The sequence below is a fragment of the Lycium barbarum genome, chromosome 7 (genome assembly GCF_019175385.1).
Source record: "Lycium barbarum isolate Lr01 chromosome 7, ASM1917538v2, whole genome shotgun sequence".
NCBI classification, from domain to species: Eukaryota; Viridiplantae; Streptophyta; class Magnoliopsida; order Solanales; family Solanaceae; genus Lycium; species Lycium barbarum.
Window position 1 is genome coordinate 40,500,306 of NC_083343.1, and position 16,977 is coordinate 40,517,282.

General features: G+C 38.2%; 1 long non-coding RNA gene across 1 annotated transcript; it reads right to left on the reverse strand.

Moving 5' to 3' along the window:
- Nucleotides 1-6,574: 6,574 nt before the first annotated feature.
- Nucleotides 6,575-8,851, reverse strand: LOC132602253 (uncharacterized). Its single transcript, XR_009567690.1, has 3 exons — nucleotides 8,530-8,851; nucleotides 8,063-8,109; nucleotides 6,575-7,095 (listed from the first exon to the last, which is right to left on the reverse strand). It is a non-coding gene; the product is annotated as an uncharacterized LOC132602253 (long non-coding RNA).
- Nucleotides 8,852-16,977: the final 8,126 nt, after the last annotated feature.

Sequence of the window (16,977 nt, forward strand, 5' to 3'; positions counted from 1 at the left end):
TTGAGACTGCCTATAATTTAGAGAAGTTGGCCAGGATCTATATCCGAGAGATAATTCGTTTGCACGGTGTGCCTATTTCTATCATTTATGATCGAGGCACTCAGTTTAAATGCCACTTTTGGCGATCTATGCAGAAGGAGTTAGGTACTGGACTTGAGCTTAGTACACCATTTCACCATCAGACTGATGGACAGTCCTAGCGTACTATTCCTTGAGGATATGTTAAAGACCTGTGTGATTGATTTTGGTGGTCATTAGGACCAGTTTTTGCCTTTGGCAGCGTTTTCTTACAACAATAGTTACCACTCAAGCATTGAGATAGCACCATTCATGGGATTATATGGTAGGAGGTGTCGTTCTCCCATGGGTTGGTTCGATGCATTTGAGTTGTGGCCTTGGGGTACAAACTTGCTTCGTGATTCTTTGGATAAGGTCAAGTTGATTCAGGAGAGGCTTCTTAAACCTCGGAGTAAACAGAAAAATTATTGTGGACAGGAAGGTTCATTACTTAGAGTTTATGGCTGGTGAGCGGGTATTATTGAAGGTTTCACTCATGAAGGATGTGATAAGGTTTGGGAAAAAGGGCAAGGTGAGCCCTAGGTATATTGGTCCGCTTGAGATCATTCAGTACAATGGTGAGGTAGCCCATGAGTTGGCCTTCCCTCCTGGGTTGTCGGGCGTCCACCCTGTGTATTATATCTCTATCGTCAAGAAGTATCATTCCGATGGTGCTTAGGTGATACACTGGGATTCAGTGTTGCTTGATCAGAATTTGACCTTCTAGGAGGAGCCAGTGGCTATTTTAGTTAGAGAGATCCACAAGTTGATGTCACACCCTAATCTTACTAGGGTGTGATGGGCACCCGACCCCATATTCGGAGCCGAGCGAACCCTCTGACTCTTATTGCACACGTGATCTTTTTGGACCTTTAAATCCAATAAGGATGAAATACATAGTAAAGCTTTCAGAATCTTTCTTTTCATCGTACTCAGATCAAGTAAAATCTGTAATCATAATGGATCTGTAACATAATACAATAAGACACATCGGCTGATGGAGCCGCTTACAATACTGACATTCTATTCCCACGACTCTATCTGCAAAGTCTCTAACATTAACCAGAAATCATAACATATATACTCTGACTCGGCAACACTCCGGAAGGAAGTGGAGCTCGCCAATCCCGCTGAAGCACCTTCTAGCAAAGCCTTCTACTCATCTGGGTGTACCTGCGTGGCATGAACGCAGCCCCCGAATAAAGGGGGTCAGTACGGAATATGTACTGAATATGTACGGCATGGAATACAGAAGACAGAACCATAATCGAAACAAACATTTCAAAAGTAAGTATATTATCCGGAATGCTTAAAATGCTTATTTTCAAAACACAAATCATGTATGCCGATGTCATATGTCAGAATTAGTACAGAAATAAGCAAATCATCCAGAATACCAAAATGTTTATTTTCAAGACACAAATCATGCATGCCATATCCGGCCCATTGTAGGACTCGGTGAACAGAACATGGTCGCCACCCCATCACTGGCGCCATAACACATCATACTTCGGAATAGGGGATATCTCCGTCACACATCATACTCCAGAACACATCATACTTCAGAATGCATATACCACATCATACTTCAAACGTATATGCATATAACAGATGCCGGCCCTCTAACTAGGGACGTGGTGAACAATGCAGTGAAGAGCGCACAATAACATACCCGGCCCGTGACTCGGTGAAAGACATATTGAGGCGTACACGAGCAGAGTAGTGAGAAACTATATGCATATAAAACAAATTTTAAGATTCGATGGGTACGTACATAAATCGACACTTGAGGGTCATACACACGTTTCAAATCAATCTGAGTTAGTGTGAAAAAGTTATGAATGTTTTAGTATAGAACCTTCTACGAATGTTTCAGAAGCTATTTTTGGAAAAAATAAAAGCAATAATCATATCAAGTACCTTTCGAATATCGCTATGGATCAAATCAAAATAGAACTTTTGGAACCATATGTACGTGTCAGAATATATCAAAGACTCAATGGAATAATCAAACGTGCTATCATTTGAAAATCAAGACATTAGTAATATCAATTGTCTCTTGAATGCCATTCGGGAACATATCAAATATAACTTCGGAAATCATAGATACGCATCAGAACCATATAAAATAGCTTATGGAAATCAAGAACGTTAGGCATCCTAGTGGCTCTAAGAATAGGAGTTTCTTTGGAATCATATACATATCGTCTGTTCGTTTCACAAGGATCATGCCAAAAGAAAAAAAGGGTAAGCCTTACATACCTGTCCCACGTCCTATTAGCTACACTTAATTGTCCAAGCTCGTTATCGCTAGTCTACATACAAGAGAATTTATACAATCATTAGACTCATCATCACATACTTATGTTAGTCTTTCAAACAAATTCATTGATAATCTGCCGAAATTTCGGCAGCATCTCCCCTGTAAATACAACCATCCCCGAGAATCTAACTTGGCCAATTTATCAACAAAAATCCGAGAATTCAACTCGGCCAAATTATCAACAACAATACCAACAATCATATTTCCAACTCCAACAATCAATTCAAAGTGCATTCTAACACTAGCAATCCTTCCTACACAATTCGGCGGCATTTCATTTATATTCAATTTGATCACATATAGTCAAGCTAACACCAAATATCTCACATTCAAGTGTTAATCCGAAATCATTCTAACATGATTCAAGAACACTTCAAACAATTCACACAATATTCAAAATAATCTAACCAATATGCCATTCCACCCGAAACCTCCAAAGTGCAACAATAACAATAACAACACATTTCCTTCCTTCAATTCATGAACTATACCCATAATTCACACACTAGCAACATTACTCTCATAATTACAAGAACCCATATTAGAATCACATTAATTCCTCCAATAATTTCTCAACAATTACAACTTCATTTCAATTCATCCAACCTTCATTGTCATCATGGAATCCACAACTACAACAATCAAAATACTAAATAAAAATCAATTCATCACATCCTACCATCATCAATCTTATTCGACCATACCACACACATACATATTTTTATGAATTTCATCCATTTCTACATACTACGACATTCACAAATCATCCATAACACATGTAAAAGAAGATTGAACACATACCTTTCTCCACACATCTTGTTCCTCTGCTAGAGTCCACAACTCGCACAACGAATACTTTGCTTACTCCAACAATTAATCCATGTTAAAGAGGACCTTCCAATTAGTTGGAATACTAGAAGAAAATAATTTTTCTTGATCAACTCCATGGAACCAATTTTCGATAGCCATGGCCGAACATGGCTCCTTCTCTTTCTTTTTCTATCTTTTTCTTCTTCTCAAAACTTCTTGAATTTTCTAAGTGTAATGGTAATGATATATATGCCTAATAAGTCATATATATATATATATATATATATATATATATATATATATATATATATATATATATATATACACATAATTCATCCATGTTGGCCAAGGCCCACCTCAACTTGGACGGCCACATGGCCATTCAAGAACTTTCTTGAGTTTTTGTGAAATTCCCATTTTGCCCCTAGCCTTTCACAATATTACCATGAACCACTTTCTGAATTTCCCTTTTACCCTTAGCCTTTCTCGATATTTCCATACTAATAAACAACTTGTATATTAAAATAATTTTGGAAAATAGTCCTACCCTTAACTCACCACGACTTCCTTAAAATATTCGAATGTACGAAATACAGGACATAACATCCTCCCCCCCTTTAGAACATTCGTCCTCGAATGTTCAACTAATCTTATGGGGTCTTATAACACTTCCGGGGGGGGGGGGGGTCCCTCTTATAGTTTCCCTTTTCTTCATGCCCATTCCTTATCTTTTACCCTACTTTTCTTATAATCGAAATCCTCGGTCTCTACATGAGTCCTTATTCTGTGTCATGGGTCTTCTAATTCACTGCGCCAATTCATTATCCTTGTCCTTCCCAAGTCATCTCTTTTCTGTTATTGTTTCGTCACCACACCTTAACAGAAGCCATGTCTTTGGTACGCAATTTTCACTTGACGATCCAGTATGGCCACAGGTTGTTCCTTGCTCTCATTCTATCTACAGTATTGCAGCCTCGCTTACCATGCTATAAATATTCATCCAAAAACGTATGTACGTAATGTTTCTTCGCCATTTATTATCCTCCGCAGTCCAGTTACCCTGAGCTCTTGCTACAACTTTTTCTTTACTTCCTTCCCTCACACCTCTTGACACAAGTATACTTGTCTTTGATTTCTTTGTATTGGCGCTCGTTTCGTCCATCGTTATTCCTTGTTGGCTCTCCGTTGTGGATTCCTTACAAATATGATCGAACATCGCTTCACGTCGATAATTCATATAATTTCATAGCGTATATTCTCGAGTTCCGTATAATTAATGGTCCATGAACTATTTTTTAGTATCCGGTGGACTCTTTTATTTCATTCATAGGTGTTGCGTTCTTTCTTTCTTTCAAAAATTCCCAGACTACCAATTGTTGATACTTTTATTTAATAGTAGTTGTTGTCCGAAATATCCCTTGAGTCTTATCATTCTCTCCATTATCCTATGTGAACTTAGCTTGTAGCCCTTTCTTGCTCTTTTTATTACTCTTTAACACATGTCGCTGCGTACTTAGGTACGGCGCAAGTTTGCCCGATATGAGGGATTCAAATCATGTTCTAAACATATCATAATTCATGTTGGCATGAAGCATTCTCTCAAGGTGTCTTCCATCCTTTCCCTTCATGTTGGCCTCACGGTACACTCATTGTCAATTCGTTTCTACTTCTTTCATGTATCCTTTTGATGTGCCGACATGTTTCGAACTCTGGTCTCGAGCTAATAAATTTTTCTCCTCTGGAGCCTGAAAGTGTCGCGATTCCTTTAGAATCTGATATAATATATTCTCCCCCCCCCCCCCTTTAAGGGGCTCCTTATATGCCAACAATCCTTTTGTGAAGTCTTCGTTTATACCTTACTCCTCATCTTTCTTTCCAACTCTGTGCATAATATATCGAAAACTTCTTATCATAAGTTTTTCCTTTCATTTTCTGTCGATATTATCATTCTTGTCAATATTTCCATATCTTTCCATCCACTATTAGCCCTTTCACTCATTTAGCTCATTACTCGTAATTCCTCTTAACTACGCATTTGCGTTGCAGCTGTGCGTCCATATTTTTCGAGCGTCCCGCTACTTTTGCTCGTAGCACAGAATCCTTACAGTTTACACTCCTTCCAACACCCAGATCCGTTCTATTCTTAAGTCATCCTTTCAGGAAAGCTCTTCCATGTCCGAGGCAATCACGTTAATATGGCTGAACATTTATCCCTTTCTGTACCTTTCAAGGGCCGAAACCTCCTATCATCGTCACAAGGCTTAATCATTCTTTCTCTTACTTCACGTTCCTTGTCGCAGTCATTATTCCTTCAGCCCCACTTATTGGAATCGGTTCTCGAACCCCACGCATTCCTCTTTTGCTCCATATTACCACACTTCATCCCTTTCACATACCTACCTTCGAATTTCTACCCAAATGGTCTCGTGCTTTGCCGGTAGTTTCTCTCTCGGGGGTTTCACTCACCGAGGTTTCTTCCCTCTCACATCTTTCCGACATTTTGATCTCCTTGCCATCCATTTACTCACTCTCTTTCTTTTCCAAATATCATTGTATTAGAACTTTCTAATCTTAACCTGTAGTGAAAATAATAGCAGCTTACCTTGTGACATTTGTACCATTTATTTTTGTTACTTGAACTTTAGTACCCTTATTCGATTGATGTCTTCCATACCGTAGCACCGATTATTGGGACACACATCACATGCCCGCCGATACAATCACATATGAGATATCATACGCATTCATTAATATATATATATATATATATATATATATATATATATATAATTACTACCAACTTGCCCACAAAATACTTCCAAACGCTATTCAAGTCTATCCTAATTCCAGAGCTGTGATGCACTTTCTGTCTCTCCACCAGTCTAATCTGCCTCGTCCTACGCGACCCCTTATGGTCTCAAACTATCCCATGCACTCTAGTTTCCCTTAGGTTACTCTAACTTCTCATTTGTCTCTTATGTCTAAATCTATAGGATTTCTTACACACTTCCCAGGGGGTCACCCATCCTAAGATTTCTCCCACCTTAGCACGCTTAACCTCGTAACTTCGATGGAATCCGGTGCCTTAATGCTGATATAATCGCATCCACTTCCTCGCATGACCTTCATTACATGATCTGGAGCAAGTCGAAGTCTTACAGATCCCGAGACATTTTCGTAACACGTTCTTCCCTTCATAATTACTATTTTACCCTTTCCAATCCTTAATATTCACCTTTCACTTATGTGTATAACTACCCTGTCACGACCCAACCCCGTAGGCCGTGACTAGTGCCCGAGCTGGACACTCGTATACACCTGTTACTATAATCGTTCACAACTAGCATAATAAAGAACTTATATATATAACAAGGCAGGACGGCGTCCTAAAACTGTCACATATATATATGTCATAGCAACCTGTCTCCTGAGGAGTTACAAATTTCAACAGATAATATCGCACATAAGCCGGCAAGGCCATCACAATATAGGGGGAACGCCCCAGCCAAACACGAGCCAACAAGGCTACCATAACACACGGCTTCCAAAACACATACGTATATATATCTACGCAAGCCGACAAGGCTGCCACTACACACAACATCCCAAAACATATATATACACAAGCCGACAAGGCTGCCACTACGAATGGGTACGCCCCAAAACATAAGTCATATCCACACAACTAAACAGCAACTATATACAGACCCACACATATGTCTATAGACCTCTAAGAGTAACAACAGTATCATATGACGGGACAGGGCCCCGTCGTACCCTTGGGTAGACATATATATACAATAGGAGGATCTGTACCACAAAGCTAGGCTCCGGAACAAGGGAGCACTCCAAGATAGCTGAATATATATCCTAAGCTGGCGGATCACCAAAACGAGCGTCTGTACCTGCGGGCATGAAACGCAGCCCCCCGAAGAAAGGGGGGTCAGTACGGAATATGTACTAAGCATGTAAAGCATGAAATATAGTGAACAGGGTCATACTGAGATAAGGAGTGCAGAAAACTAGTACAATAACCAGAAAAACCACAAGGCTTACCTTTGAACATAAACCATACGTGTCAATATCATATCCAACCAGTCATGGGACTTAGTGACATAATTAGATAATCATCCTGTACATATGCATATAAAACGTGTCCCGGCCCTCTAGTGAGGGACTCGGTAAATAAAATCATCATATACATGCACATATAACGTGTCCCGGCCCTCTAGTGAGGGACTCGGTGAATAAAGTAATCATATGTCATCCTGGCTGCCATCCCCATATCATCATATCATCATGTCATCATATCATTATATGCGTATACATATAACGTGTCCCGGCCCTCTAGTGAGGGACTCGGTGAATAATGCAGTGGATCTGTGCACGAGAACATGTCCTGGCCCGGGACTCAGTGAAAGATGTAACAGTATGCACGAGCAGAGTAATAAGTAATCATATACACATAAATCATCTTTTTGAGACTCAATAGATAAGTATACTAGTCAACGCTCGAGTATCAAGATAATAGTCACACTCAGTACTCTTTGAAAATCATTACGAACTATGTCAAATAACGTCTCAGGAATCATAGACATGTATCAAGTCAATCCGAGGCAACTTATAAAAGTTATGGTCATTAGGCAATATGTAGTTTTTCAGGAATAGGAACTTTCATGAATCATTTACTATCCGATCATATAGAAAGCTCGAGGGCAGTAATTCGACTATTTTAAGAACTCTAATATCAAGAAGTGGATAAGAATCATGATACATGCTCGGAACTTATGAGTAGAATAACCCCGAATCACATATCGTTTCATACTTACATCTAGGACATGCCAAAAGAAAGAAAGGATAGGCTTTACATACCTGTTGACGACTAATCGTAAAACCGTTCGTCTCGTCGCTCTTTTAGCCTATTTAATATAAGAGTAACGTTATCGTTAGTAACTATATTTTCTAATTCACAAATCTATAGTCCATTGTTTATAGGACCTATATTTCAGCTTATACATTCTCGTTTAGGGTTTTCTGTTATCTAAAAATTTAGCGAAAATTCGGCAGCACTTCCCCTATATATTCGACTATTCAAATTTCCAATTGCTCTCCTGTTGACACAGAAATACCAACAATGGATATATACATGCAAAATTCTCCCAACTCAGCCCATAACAATTCTAACAATCCAACAATTCTTCTGAACCCTTTTCCCACCAACAATTCCGTATAACAATGATTTCATGTATTTTCTTATTTTCAATTTCGTCCAATCCAATTTTAATAATTCCATTACAATACTATTAACACAATTACACCATAAAATAAGAAAATCTTACCACAATTTTCTCGGAGGAATTTCTACGCTTAATTGCTCCAATTTCGCAATTTCTCCTTCCTCGATTCAATATCCAATGTTGCTATCAACTCCTTGAACTTGCAAATCACCTTGGAACTAATCTAAGCAAGAAAAAACCACTTTTTTTTTTTTTTAATATATATTGGACTGCCATGGCCGAAAGCAGCCATGGCCGAACCCCTTCCTTTTCTTAATTTGCCTAATTAAAAATGAAATGCATCCAAAGTGAGGAAATTTAAGAAATGGAATGAACTATGTTGCTATACGTTTTCAGTTTCCTTATGATACTTTTGTTTCACAAAAATGAGATCTTGATGTATATTTTGCTTATGGACCGAGGGACCCACTATATATAAATCTCTTCCATAAAGTCACGTTCCATTACAAGTTGCCAACACGCAACTAATATTACATAGTCACCGTAGCTTTTCTTTTAGATTGTCACGTGTAAGTCCACCATGGTGAATCATCATCTTAATAATTTTTAATTCTTTTTTTTTACGGGTGGAGCCCACAAAACATAATTAAATTAATTAATTTTAATTAATCCCTAATCCCTACTTAATAATCTAATCATAATTAATTAGTCCCTAATCTCCAATAATATTTCTATACTAAATAAAATTTATAAGCAATTTGTGTACTAATTAAAATTGAAAATTAAAAATTCCTATTTCATGCCCGAGAATAATTCCGCCTTTAACTTGAGTCGATTTGTTCGCGGATAATTCGACGTATAAATGTACGGGGTATAACATACCCTTCGTCCTAGATTCCTAGATTCCCGATGGTAACAAATATTCCTTCGTCTCCGTGACTTATGCATACTCGATTATCAGCCTGTTTGAATTTCCACTCATCGTTCTTACATCATAATCTACAGCAAAACCGATTGTCGACTTTCCCTAAATCATCCATTAGACCTTGCTCCTACTAAGCCTCGAATGTTATCCATTTTAATCCTTCGGACTGCTAATCGTCTTTCCCGCTATTATTCTTCATGCCATGCCTAAATCCGTAGTTCCTCTAAAATATCACATCCAACTTATTGTCTATTTACGATATTTCCTTTCCACGCTTCCTTCTGTTAGGCGTACCTAACTAATTGACCTGATTTTGAAAGATTTCTGGCAGAATCTCCTTTACAATTCTTACTATTCAAACTCTGCATGCAGCAAATACCAACAATGCCTCACAGGGCATACATATGCATACTACACATTCCAGCCATCCAGAGCTCCCAGTCTCAGATAACAGAACAAAAATATCAAGACTTACCTTTATGACTTTCCATATCATCACTCACCTTCTTAAGTCGTACGTAAGGCTTATATAAGGAATCTCATTTCCTATGACTTGGCTCTATCGCACGATCTAAGACAGAAAGAAGGTCAACAATCCCTAGATGCCCTGCAGCCTCCTGTTTATAAATGTGGCCGGCTTCATACCCATAAACAGGACTCTACTGGACACGACTTTGCAGACAACCCCTAGGACAACCTGGCTCAGATACCACTTTGTCACACCCTAATCTTACTAGGGTGTGATGGGCACCCGACCCCATTTTCGGAGCTGAGCGAACCCGCTGACTCTTATTGCACACATGATATCTTTGGACCTTTAAATCCAATAAGGATGACATACATAGTAAAGCTTTCAGAAACTTTCTTTTCATCGTACTCAGATCAAGTAAAATCTGTAATCATAATGGATCTGTAACATAATACAATAAGACACATCGGCTGATGGAGCCGCTTACAATACTAACATTCTATTCCCACGACTCTATCTGCAAAGTCTCTAACATAAACCAGAAATCATAACATATATACTCTGACTCGGCAACACTCCGGAAGGAAGTGAAGCTCGCCAATCCCGCTGAAAAACCTTCTAGCAAAGCCTTTTACTCATCTGGGTGTACCTGCGTGGCATGAAACGCAGCCCCCGAAGAAAGGGGGTCAGTACAGAATATGTACTGAGTATGTAAGGCATGGAATATAGAAGACAGAACCATAATCGAAACAAACATTTCAAAAGTAAGTACATTATCTAGAATGCTTAAACTGCTTATTTTCAAAACACAAATCATGTATGCCGATGTCATATGTCAGAATTAGTACAAAAAATAAGCAAATCATCCAGAATACCAAAATGTTTATTTTCAAGACACAAATCATGCATGCCATATCCGGCCGGCCCATTGTAGGACTCGGTGAACAGAACATGGTCGCCACCCCATCACTGGCGCCATAACACATCATACTTCGGAATAGGGGATATCTCCGTCACACATCATACTCCAGAACACATCATACTTCAGAATGCATATACCACATCATACTTCAAACGTATATGCATAGAACAGATGCCGACCCTCTAACTAGGGACGCGGTGAACAATGCAGTGAAGAGCGCACGATAACATACCCGGCCCGGGACTCGGTGAAAGACATATTGAGGCGTGCACGAGCAGAGTAGTGAGAAAATATATGCATATATAACAAATTTTAAGACTCGATGGGTACGTACATAAATCAACACTTGAGGGTCATAAACATGTTTCAAATCAATCCGAGTTAGTGTGAAAAAGTTATGAACGTTTTAGTACAGAACCTTCTACGAACGTTTCAGAAGCTATTTTCAGAAAATCAAAGCAATAATCATATCAAGTACCTTTCGAATATCGCTATGGATCAAATCAAAATAGAACTTTTGGAACCATATGTACGTGTCAGAATATATCAAAGACGCAATGGAATAATCAAACGTGCTATCATTTGAAAATCAAGACATTAGTGATATCAATTGTCTCTTGAATGCCATTCGGGAACATATCAAATAGAACTTCAGACATCATAGATACGCATTAAAACCATATAAAATAGCTTATGGAAATCAAGAATGTTAGCCATCCTAGTGGCTCTAAGAATAGGAGTTTCTTTGGAATCATATACATATCGTCTGTTCGTTTCACAAGGATCATGCCAAAAGAAAAAAAGGGTAAGCCTTACATACCTGTCCCACGTCCTATTAGCTACGCTTAATTGTCCAAGCTCGTTATCGCTAGTCTACATTCAAGAGAATTTATACAATCATTAGGCTCATCATCACATACTTATCTTAGTCTTTCAAACAAATTCATTTATAATCTGCCGAAATTTCGGTAGCATCTCCCCTGTAAATACAACCATCCCCGAGAATCTAACTCGGCCAATTTATCAATAACAATCCGAGAATTCAACTCGGCCAAATTATCAACAACAATACAAACAATCATATTTCCAACTCCAACAATCAATTCAAAGTGCATTCTAACACTAGCAATCCTTCCTACACAATTCGGCGGCATTTCATTTATATTCAATTTGATCACATATAGTCAAGCTAACTCTAATGATCTCACATTCAAGTGTTAATCCGAAATCATTCTAACATGATTCAAGAACACTTCAAACAATTCACACAATATTCAAAATAATCTAACCGATATGCATTCCACCCGAAACCTCCAAAGTGCAACAATAACAATAACAACACATTTCCTTCCTTCAATTCATGAACTATACCCATAATTCACACACTAGCAACATTATTCTCATAATTACAAGAAACCATATTAGAATCACATTAATTCCTCCAATAATTTCTCAACGATTACAACTTCATTTCAATTCATCCAACCTTCATTTTCATCATGGAATCCACAACTACAAAAATCAAAATACTAAATAAAAATCAATTCATCACATCCTACCATCATCAATCTTATTCGGCCATACCACACACATACATATTTTTATGAATTTCATCCATTTCTACATACTACGACATTCACAAATCATCCATAACACATGTAAAAAAAGATTAAACACATACCTTTCTCCACACATCTTCTTCCTCGACTAGGGTCCACAACTCGCATAACGAATACTTTGCTTACTCCAACAATTACTCCATGTTAAAGAGGACCATCCAATTAGTTGGAATACTAGAAGAAAATAATTTTTCTTGATCAACTCCATGGAACCAATTTTTGATAGCCATGGCCGAACATGGCTCCTTTTCTTTCTTTTTCTTTCATTTTCTTCTTCTCCAAACTTCTTGAATTTTCAATGTGTAATGGTAATGATAAATATGACTAATAAGTCATATATATATACACATAATTCATCCATGTGGGCCAAGGCCCACCTCAACTTGGACGGCCACATGGCCATTCAAGAACTTTCTTGAGTTTTTGTGAAATTTCCATTTTGCCCCTAGCCTTTCACAATATTACCATAAACCACTTTGTGAATTTTCCTTTTTACCCTTAGCCTTTCTCGATATTTCCATACTAATAAACAACTTGTATATTAAAATAATTTTGGAAAATAGTCTTACCCTTAACTCACCACGACTTCCTTAAAATATTCGAATGTACGAAATACGAGACATAACAGTTGAGCTCTAGGAAGATTGCTTCAATAAAAGTTCAATGAAGGCATCATCCGGTTGGGGAGGCTAGCTGGGAGACCGAGTCAAATATGCGAATTAGATGTCCTCAGCTTTTCTGCTATTCCGGTATTCCTTTTCTCCTTCATGTTTGAGGACAAACATGTGTTTAAGTGGTGGATGATGTAAAGACCCGTTAGGTCATTTTGGAGATTCAGACAATTTTACCCCTGGTGACCCTTTTCCTAGCTTTATTAGTATATATTTTACTTATGAGGATAGCTGGCACAATTCTCGAGGCATTCGCTTGTGATTTAAGTGAAAAATGGAAATTTTAGAAGTTCTTAAGTATTTGGTTGACCAAGGTCAACATTGTGGGTAAATGGGTCTTTTTGAGAATTTCATCGATTCCATTAGGTTCGGAATGTCGATTATGACTTGGTAGACTAATTTGTTCGGTGATTCAAGGACTCGGGGGTATTTTTGTCATTTGGGTGGTATTCTAGTTTTAAGGCATTTAGGGTTGACCGGCTCAAGATGAACTCTTTTTGAAATTTCGAGTGTGCGAGTGAGTTCGTAGCATGTTTTATAGTCAAGATGCATACTTGCTTTGTATCCGGGAGGTTTCAGATGAGTTTTGGATTTCGGGAAGAAAGAGTGAAAACCATATTTTTTTCTTGTTTTCCAGTTATACGGTTTCCTTCTTCGAGTTATTGAGAGGTAGGGACAAGATGAGTTGCGTTCATGTGCATGGGCTCGCGTTCGCGCGCATGGGCTAGCATTCATGAAGGGTAAAAGGGGTCTGGGCCGGGTCAACTAATCCATCACGTTCTTGTAGACCTAGGCCAATTTATTAGTCGCGATGGCGAGATAGCCACGTGATACGCTCAAATTACACCTATTAATGGTATAACGCGGACATTGTCAAATATAGTAACCCAACGAGGTTGAGGTCGAATCCCACAGAGAATATGGTGTGAAAAGTTTACTAAACAAGTATTATACTAATCTTGCGGTCTTGGTGTATTCCAGAAAAGGGTTTTATAGTTTATTTGGTTTGGGGTCTAATTTAAAGTGACTGGAAATTCAAAGTTGTAAATATATGGGTAAAAAGAACCAAGGTTGTGTCCCCGTCAGATAAAGTGTATGATCATGATATACTTCTAATGGACTGTTTGTATGGATGCACTTAACTTCTATGTAAATCTGAACTATTTTCCAATAAGAAAAAATTATTTCTTCCTATGCTTTGTCCAAAGATAAGAAAGTATGCATGAAGAACGGTTAATTATGCCAAGTAAATTCTTCTTATTCCTAAGTGAATTTATTAAACAAGGTTTAAAGCCCTGAGTTCTTGTTATTTGTTCTTACCTAACCCTAGCTATTTTCCCAAATAAACTAAAGTTTATGGCGTTAGTTAATGTTGGCAACCACTAACTATATGATGAAAACGAAGAACAAATAAACACTAATAATCCATTATGCGTATATCTTTCACAATCTCCAATCACAATACACCCATCAATGGGTTCACAACCTTAGTAAAGGTGTTTAGCTACTCACGCCAACAAGAAAACAATAAAAGATTGAAGATATATATATATATATATATATATATATATATATATATATGTTGGATAATTGAATTATTGTATTGAACTTACGAATAAAACTTGAAAGTAATAAATGTAATTGTCTGGAAGTCTTCAAAAGCAATAACAACTCAAAAGTAATTACTACAAGTCTAAAACTTCAGATGTCCGAAAAATAAAACCTAAATAGCTATTTATACAAGTCAAACTCGGAATAATCAATCCTAGTCCTGTTCCTGCTCGGCTTGCACTTCGACGGGTCGTCTTTGCACTTTGACGGTCGTCAACATGCTCGACGACCATATCGACGATCTGAGTATGCCTTTTTTATTCTGCAGGAACTCCATCGTCGAAGCACTTCGACGGACCGTCGATCATGTTAACGATGAAAATTGACGATCTGATGATGATCTGATGAATTTTCACTTCGCAGGAACATATCGACGAGACAACTCATCGACGAGGCAACTCGACGGACTGTCGAGCATGTTGACGGTCCGTCCTTATGCTTATCAGAACAGATTGCCTCTTTTCCTCGTTTTTTCGCTTTCTGAGCAATCTAACTTCACAATACCTGCACAACACACAAAAAATATCAAGTTAACATAAACTGGCTCGAAAATAAGTAAAACTTATAGTTAAAAAGCATTAGATGTGCCACAAACTACCGGCACATCACCACGCGTTTGCGAAGAAGGAATAATGTCTGGGCAGAATTAAAAAGCGCATTTTGTGATTTAACTCCTAATGCACATGTTTATCTCTTGGGTACTTGGTCTAAGGGGATTTTGCAGGATACATCTATTGGGTAAGATACTAACCACCTGTCACGAGCCGACTAGGGTCCATGATGGGTACCTGGGGCTAACCAGCGAGCACCGCTCATACCATTACCCACCGTACACATCAAGCGTTCATTCATTAGCCCTATACTAAAATCATGGGAAAAAACACTTTTCACTTCGAAACATAATTACCTTTATATACATAAGCCCTCCGGCTATCAAAATAATATATATATATATATATATATATATACGAGCAGAAACCGTGAGACCATATTACCCACACATACGTATCTACGAGCCTCTACTAGAGTGCTAGACATAGGGACGGGACAGGACCCCGTCGTGCCCAAAATACATGTATATACACAAAAGAATAAGTCAATGGCACCTCCGGACCAATAGAGTGCTCTCAAGTCAGCTAATAGCTCCTACGAGTCTGGATAACCTCCCTGCCTACCTGTGGGAATGAACACAACGTCTAAAGAAAACGGACGCCAGTACTAGCATTGTACTGAGTATGTAAGGCATGAATGAAATGAATACAATAGAGGAATCATAAGATATAAGATGAAGATATAGCCTGCTTAATCTTTAAGAATGGATGCATTTCATACATATATCATATATAATCGTATTACATATATCATCATAGCACATACATCCCCATATCATATATATCATCGTTAACCCGCGTCCGGGTAACCATCATATGCCACCCACTAGTGGTGATCATGTCCGGCCTTCTAGGCGTGGTAGAATCATAAGCAGCCCGCCTTAGCGGTGACATGTCCGGCCATTTGGGAACGGTAGAATCACAAGCAGCCCGCCTTAGCGGTGCCCTGTTCGGCCATTTGGGCACGGTGGAATTTTATCATCGTGAGCACATCATAGACTTATCATTATTATACATCTCATAGGCATATCATGACCTTATCATAACTAGCATCACTATATCTTTATCATCAAAACATACATTATAACTTGAAGACAACTATGGCTATGTCGGGGTGACATAAGGTCGTGAACCCCCGATTACATTATGGAGTGATCATAATCATCATATCTCACCTTGAGGGGACTAACATTTTAAGGTGAGTGTACACAAGGAAAAGCATCAATGGAACCATACTTAGGATCATTAACCTCATGGACATCATACCTCACTTTAAGATTCTTTATACTTACTCATCGTCATCATTATCATGCTCGTATCGTATCTCCTTTCTTTATCATATTCGTGTGTAGCTCTTTATAGTCATGGACTTATAATTTCCGTTATTTAGGAAGATCGTGGAAAAATAGGAAGATTCATGCCATAGGAGCCATGACTTAGAAGGGAAGGATTAGCCTTACATACCTCTTTCGTTTAACAATTCTATCGCTTGATTGTTCTCCTTCGATGCTCGTGTTTCTACCTTCAAGAAAGTTCGTATTAACATTAGCTAATTAATTATAAGAACGTGCTTACTAAAGCTAGGGAAAATTGGGCAGCATTTCCTTTGTTTATACAACTTTCTTCATATCACATATCGACTCCCAAACATCCATAACAACATTCACAATATTATAGACAACAATCATCATTCATCTACATTATCCACATTTCACAATTTTA